Source organism: Mustela putorius, unplaced genomic scaffold, assembly GCF_011764305.1.
Source record: "Mustela putorius furo isolate JIRA1106 unplaced genomic scaffold, ASM1176430v1.1 tig00001374_pilon_pilon_pilon, whole genome shotgun sequence".
Lineage (NCBI taxonomy): Eukaryota > Metazoa > Chordata > Mammalia > Carnivora > Mustelidae > Mustela > Mustela putorius.
In genome coordinates, this window is record NW_025421718.1 from 104,341 (window position 1) to 111,601 (window position 7,261).

Genomic DNA, 7,261 nt, shown 5'->3' on the forward strand with positions numbered 1-7,261 from the left:
GTGCCATTTTTGGGTGCATTTAGGCCGTTCACATTGAGAGTGATTATTGATAGACACATTTTTATTGACATCGTGTTAGCTTTGAAGACTTTCTTTCTACAGATTATCTCTATATTTTTGTTCAATGCTATTCTTAGGATTTTCCCTCTTTTATAGAACCACCCTTAAAATTTCCTGCAGTTTTGGCTTGGTGGTTGCATAGTCTTTTAAGCCTTGCTGGTCTTGGAAACTCTTTCTCTCTCCATCCATTTTGAATGTCAGTCTTGCTGGGTAAAGTATTCTTGGCTGCATGTTCTTCTCATTCACTGCCCTGAATATATCTTGCCAGCCCTTTCTGTCTTGTCAGGTCTCTGTGGACAGGTCTGGCATTATTCTGATGGGCTTTCCTCTGTACATAAGGAGCCTCTTTGTCCTAGCAGCTTTCAAGAGATTATACCTACAATTATGATTCCTTAATTTGACTATCAGGTGCCTTGATGTTTTTTTGGAATCTATAATCTTGGGTGGAGACCATTCGGCCTCTAGTACATGAACACTGGCTCCTTTCGCGAGGTTGATAAAATTTTCATGAAGAACTTATTCCACTATATCTTCTAGACTTCTTTCTTTCTCCTCCCCTTCAGGGATTCCAATGATTCTGATGTTGGAATGCTTCATGGCATCATTTATTTCCCTGATTCTGTTTTCATGGTTCAAAGCTGTTTGTTCCAGGCTCCCTCCTGATCCTTTCTTTCTGTCTGTTTTTCCTCCAGATCACTAATTCTATCTTCTGTCTTAGTTACCCTAGCTTTGAGAGAATTTAAATTAGATTGGAATTCATTGAGAGCATCCTGAACATCATCCCTGGTAGCTTTTAGCTCTGCCCTAACATTGTGAACATTATCTCTGGTCGCTTTCAGCTCGGACCTAATCAATTCCATTTGGTCATCCATGGCTTTGTCTAACCTGGCTATTGCCTGGATAATTGTTACCCTGAATTCTTTTTCTGACATATTGTCTATGTTGATAGCTGTTAGCTCTGTTGCAGAAGGTCCATCTTCTGTATTTTTCTTCTGTTGGGCATTCCTCCTCCTAGTCATTTTAGTGAGAGATGACTGAACAGATGTAGCTGGATGTATTAACCATGGTACAGTCAAGGTGCACCCTGGAACACTTCTGAGCAATCAGGATTCCCCACCCAAATGAGAAAAAAAGAAGAAAAAAGCAAAATAAAAAAAAAAATAAAGAGAGAGAGAGAGAGAGAGAGAGAAAGAGAGACAGGAAAGAAAGGGAAGATAAAAGAGAAGATTCAGCCCAAATGGGCCCCAAGGTAAGTTTTATGAAGTATACAAACAGTAAACAGACAAACAAAAAGACTGATAAAAGTATATGACAAGAGAAAAAATAATTATATATATATATATATAGGCAAATAAAGGAAGAACCTTGTCAAAAAGAACCCCAAGTGTAAGATTTATATACTATCAGGACAAACACAAAAACACAGAAACACTGGTGGAAGAAAAAGATGGGAGAGTGGTTATAAATTCTCAGTGTGGGCGAGGAAGTTTGTTTTGATTCTTCCTGGATGTATCTTCATATCTTTGTTAAAGGACTCAACTTTCCTAAGATAAAGGGGTATTAAAAATTGGTTTACCTATAGGGGTATTATTGATTAGGGAAAGGGGATTACTTTGAAGTTTAACGCTATATGAATATTACAAAATAAAATTAAAAAAAGGAATAAACTAGATTAAACTAAACTAAAATTAAAAAAAGGAAATTTACAAAATTGAAATGCAAAAGATAAACACAGGTGTATGTATCAAAAAGTTCAGGTTAGAAGGTTATTATGGAATTTGATGTACTCACAGCTCACTGTGATTGTAAATAGGTTAAAATTTATGTATATTTTAAATATGAGACAGAATAGTGGGAACAAATTAAAAATAAAAGTTGTCCTATGAAGTAGTGGTGATGGTTCTCTTGTAGTCTTTTTTTTTTTTCTTTCCTGGTTGGTTTTCTGGGGGAGGGGCCTGCCAGGTGGGTTTTCAGTCTATGATGTTCCCTGAGTTAAGTCCTCCAGTTCCCCTAGAGGGGGTGGGCTCTGAGGAAACCGTTTTTTTCAGGCTTTTGTTCTCTGGAGGTTTTTATATTTGTTCACTTTTTTTTTCTTCCTCTTGCCTTGACTGCTTTTGATGGTTTTTGTAGGTTTAGAGGAAAGCAAACTTCACCCTGACCTCCCTCTCAAAGAGAAGCCTCAGTCTGTTCTTCTGTGGATGTTGCAGAGCCCATATAAATTTCTCCTTGGCAGCTGGCAGAGCAGATTCCTAGTCGAGGTCCCTGGGCATGCAGGATTTCTGCTTGTACCCCAAACCACGGCAGCAGCGGCTGTCTGTGCAGCTGCAGACCGCCAGAGAGGTTCCAAGCAGTGAATGCACACTGAGATTTTCCCGCTAGCCTGGGCTGGGAGTGCCTGGTCTTTCTGGGTCTAAGAGTGCCCAGCTTGCAAGCACCTTTCTCGGGGAGGCTGTGGGTTGCGCGCCGTCTCAGGCTCTTAGAGCGGGGCGCAGGTCTGAAAGCACCAGTTTGGGCCTTCGTGCACCACTCTCAGGAGAGAGTTTGGGGCATGAGTCTTAGGCTCTGAAACAATGGCGCCTGATCTCAGGCTGATTTCATGGGTGATCAGAGTTCTTTGGTAGGTAATCGGCTCACTTTAGGGTACATGTTGAAAAGGCGCCTCCTTCTACTTCCCCGCCATCTTGTCCCCCCTAAAATATCTGTTTTCCTTTGGTTACAACTAGGGATTCAAATATTGTACATTGGGGAATCCAAATTTTCTGAATTTCTCACTACACTCTCCTAAAGTTTCTCGCATCCATTTCTGGTATATGTTCTTATCAACATGTACAGTTATCATGTCAATCTTTAGAGGCAAAGGAACATTTTTTTTTCTTTACTACATTCTTAGAGTTATTTTTATGTGTGAGAAAGGGGGACAATTCTTAGATCGTCCATATTTGCACATGTAGTTGGGTTGACTGAATCTTTATTGGGAATTGGTGACAGAAGAAGAGTATGCTGTAAAAAAAAAAGATGATCCATTCTTTCATCAATGACATATGTAACTTTTACTTTTAGGAAAAATAAAACATATAACTACATTTAATTGGATTGACTTTATATTGTAACATTCCAAATTACATGTTCTTATCTCATCAGAGTTCTATTATCTGAAGACTTTACTGATCATTCAGTATCCAGACTGAAGAAAACTAGATAAGATGTCTTGATATTCCAGACTAGCTTGTGATGTTCAAATAAATCTACTCCTATTCAGAATGGTGTTATTTTTCAATAGACGTTTTCATGAAGGCATCATGCCTAAGATGTGGTTATATCTTTTTTTAGGAGAAAACATCAAATGACCTATATGTCAAGGTCCCTCAAGATTTCCACCCTGTGAATCATTAATTGTAAAGTACAGATTTATTACATGGAGAAAGCTATTTTAGGGTGAAAAGTGTCTTGAGATTTCGTGACATTTGTGGAAAGACTGCATTCTCATTATCAAAGAATAAAAAATTGATAGTCTTTTCTAATCACGATTTTCGAATTAGAAGAGTGACTTGGCAGAAATTGTAAATGCTTCTGTTATCTTTTGCATTTCAAAAATCCTCAACTGATCAAGGAGTTAAAGTGTCCTTTTAATTGTCTTTAATGTGTTAAGCATCAAATCAGTATAATAGATTTTGAAAATAAGAGTAATGATGACTACAGTTGTCATTTCCAGCCCAGATCTGAAAAAATGATTTTTTTCTACCTAGTCTTCTCAACTAAAATGTGTAAATATGGGAAGACACAAAAAGGAAAGGGAAATGAAAGAAGAGACTAAATCATCCAAGATAATTTTTTTCTCATTAATAAAAACTATTTTAATTAATATAATATAACTTTTAACATGACAATAATAAAAGTAATTGTTGAAGAATTTTAATTAAACTATATAAAATTAATTTCTTTTAAAAATCTTTAAGTGATGAGAATACAGGTAGAGATTTGTCCTGATTTTACAATTCATTTACTGTTATTATAGGAAATGAAAATAAAATATTAAGGTTTCTACTACACTTTTGTTTTAACTCATTCTCCTTGTGAAATACCTTTAATTTGTACAGAATGCTATATTTATACCATTTTTTATATTTATATCATTTTGGAAGTATATATATTAATATAGTCTCAAAAATTTTTGAGTAGAAAAAGAAGCAATGGTTATACCTATTTCTTTTCAGTGGGAAAACTTAAGGTTGGAAATCAGATAGGCTTTCCTCTAGATGGTAAGAGGGGAAACTTATACAGGGTTGTTGATTTTCAGTCTCCAAACTTGGGACATTTTCCAGCATCTCACCTTGCCTTTCATTTCTTTGAGTGTATTTTCTCAAAGGCAGGGTAGGATACTTGATTACTTCCTGAAATTGACTGCAAGTGTTGAATATGGATGGAATCTGGCATTGACTCTAAACTTATATGTTAAACATAAATTATTAAAATAGTTTTACAGAAAAAATCAGGCACTTAAAAATAATGTCTTCAAATTACATAAATGGAAATGTAATTGGTCATTCTATTCTGAAGTCTGAACAATTAATTGATACATTCCTGTTCAACATTTCACAAAATAATATCACCAATGATCTATGTTATAGTAAACTGCTCAGAATTTTTGAATCTGTTTGGAAAAATATTTTTAAAAAAACAACAAAAAATACTTCTTATATTAAAAAGTAAAGATCTTAAAGACAAGTATGTTCAACTATATTTACATAAGTTTTCAATTAATAGACTCTTATGTTCTCCTCTTATTTAGAGTCTATGTGCGCTGACCTTGTAAGAATTATATGGTAAAAATAATGGGACTATTGAAATTTAACAGTATACACTACAGAGATACATATACTTCCTCTATTTTATTTATATAAAGAATTCAAATTATGACATATCATAATGATACTCCATAAATACAAGTTTACTTAATATGACAAATATGTGGTGTTATAGCCTAATCCAATTTTTAGAGCATCTAAATTTTTATATAAGAGTTATTTTAGGGAATATTTTTCAATGATTTTTAAGTAGTGGTTTTCTTCTGACATGCCATTTGTGAAGCACCATGTCTTTGGGAATTAACCGTGTATAGGTTTGGATCAATCACATCAAGCAAAAGGACATTTAGCTTCCAACATGCAAATCATTGCTGTCTTCAGGCTTCTAAAGTTTATCCCATGGTTTTGGGTATAGAAAGTATGAGCAAAAGTTTTATTTAAATTGTGTGAACACAAGGTATTTTATGATTTATATTTTATTAGTATGTAGAGAGTAATCTCTACATAATAAATTAATAAATTAATCTCCCTGGAGTACAGGTTTCCCAAAAGTAAAATGAAGAAAATGTAAATTATTTCAAGTCCATTTCCAATGAAAAAAATATGTTTTACAAAAACCAATAGCCATATAAAGCATTCTTTCTTTTTCCTGCAGGTATTATCAGTTTTACTGCATTGATCCACTAACCATTAATAACTAAAGAAGTATTGCTTGCCCAGCATTATATTTCTTTAGATGTGGGGTCTGGACTGTGAAGGGTGACCATTAAAGAATTTAAAGTACTACCTGCTTTGAGAAGCTTACATTCTGATTGGGCAAAAACAATGAAAAACAAAAATAACAAAGTAATATATAGTAACATCAAATTAAATTCAACATACATTGAATGTCAGGTAGTATATTGCAATATGACAAGTATGGTCCAGGTTTTATATACTCTGGAAGTAAAGGGGACCAGAAAGCTCATTTGGTCCAACTCCTTTGATTTACAGAAAGTGAATTAAGGGTATAGGAGTCATGTAAGGCATTTGATGATAGCACTAATTAATGTACTCCACAGTCTTACCTATTCCCTTCTTTGCTTTAATGCAATAATAGTTTTGTACCTTATCAGAAAGTTAAATATACCCAAGACTTGTTTATTTCTTTGTCTTACAACTTTTCTTTATATCACAAAATCTGTGATATAAAGCAGTTTCAATATGTCCTAGCCATTTTACAATGTGAGAGTGCAAAGCAGGATTATTTGAGGAAGGGAATTTGAATCCATTAAATATCATATGGATTATGAATGCCTTAGAACTGCATACATGAATAAATAAATATGGGAATATAAGGTCACTGCTAAAAACAATAGCTAGATCAAAGCTCTTTAGAAAAGAAACAGAGCCAAATACACAATTTGTAGTCCATCACCATCACTGCCAATGACATCACCATCACTGCCAATGACAATTTCAAACTCCAGTTTCTAGGAAGTTATATTCTATTACTGTGTGTATCAAATTTTAATGTGCATACCAGTCATCTGGAAATCTTTCTAAAATGCAGATTCTGATTCAGTAGAGTCTAGGTAGGACCTGAAATTTTGAATTTCTAACATGTTCACTGGGGATGTAGATGCTGCTGCCCCCGGCAAACCACACCGAGCAACAAAAGGCTAATTCTTAGTCTGTTAAATAACATGAAAATGGTGAAGTAAGCATAGGTAACAGCTGTTTTGCAAAGTACTAAATTTTTAAAAATTGAAATGGTATAAATTATTGCTTTGGGTATTAAAATTGATTTTAACCTTTGGTATAACTAGATCAGTTGAAACTAGTTCAGACAAAAAACCAGTTGCTTGCTCATTGTATAGTCAAATTTATTCTACAAGCACTATATGCATACATTTTTTTTTTTTTTTTTTTTTTTTTCTGAAGACAATTTCAAAATCCTGGTTTTATTTTTTTTTTTTTTTTTTTTTTTAATTTTCAAATCACATACCCTCCCCAATGTCCATAATCCCACCCCCTTCTCCCAAACCCCCTCCCCCCGGCAACCCTCAGTTTGTTTTGTGAGATTAAGAGTCACTTATGGTTTGTCTCCCTCCCAATCCCATCTTGTTTCATTTATTCTTCTACCCACTTAAGCCTCCCTATATGCATACATTTATAACATTTTAAAAACAAACCATTGGCCATACTTTGTCAACAGTTTACCAATATTTTTAATATTTTTCCAAAGAGATTCAAAAATTCTGAGCAGTTAACTATAACATAGATTATTGGTGATATTAGTTTGTGAAATGTTGAGCATGAATGTATCAATTAATTGTTCAGACTTCAGAATAGAATGACCAATTACATTTCCATTTATGTAATTCAAAGACATTATTTTTAAGTGCCTGATTTTT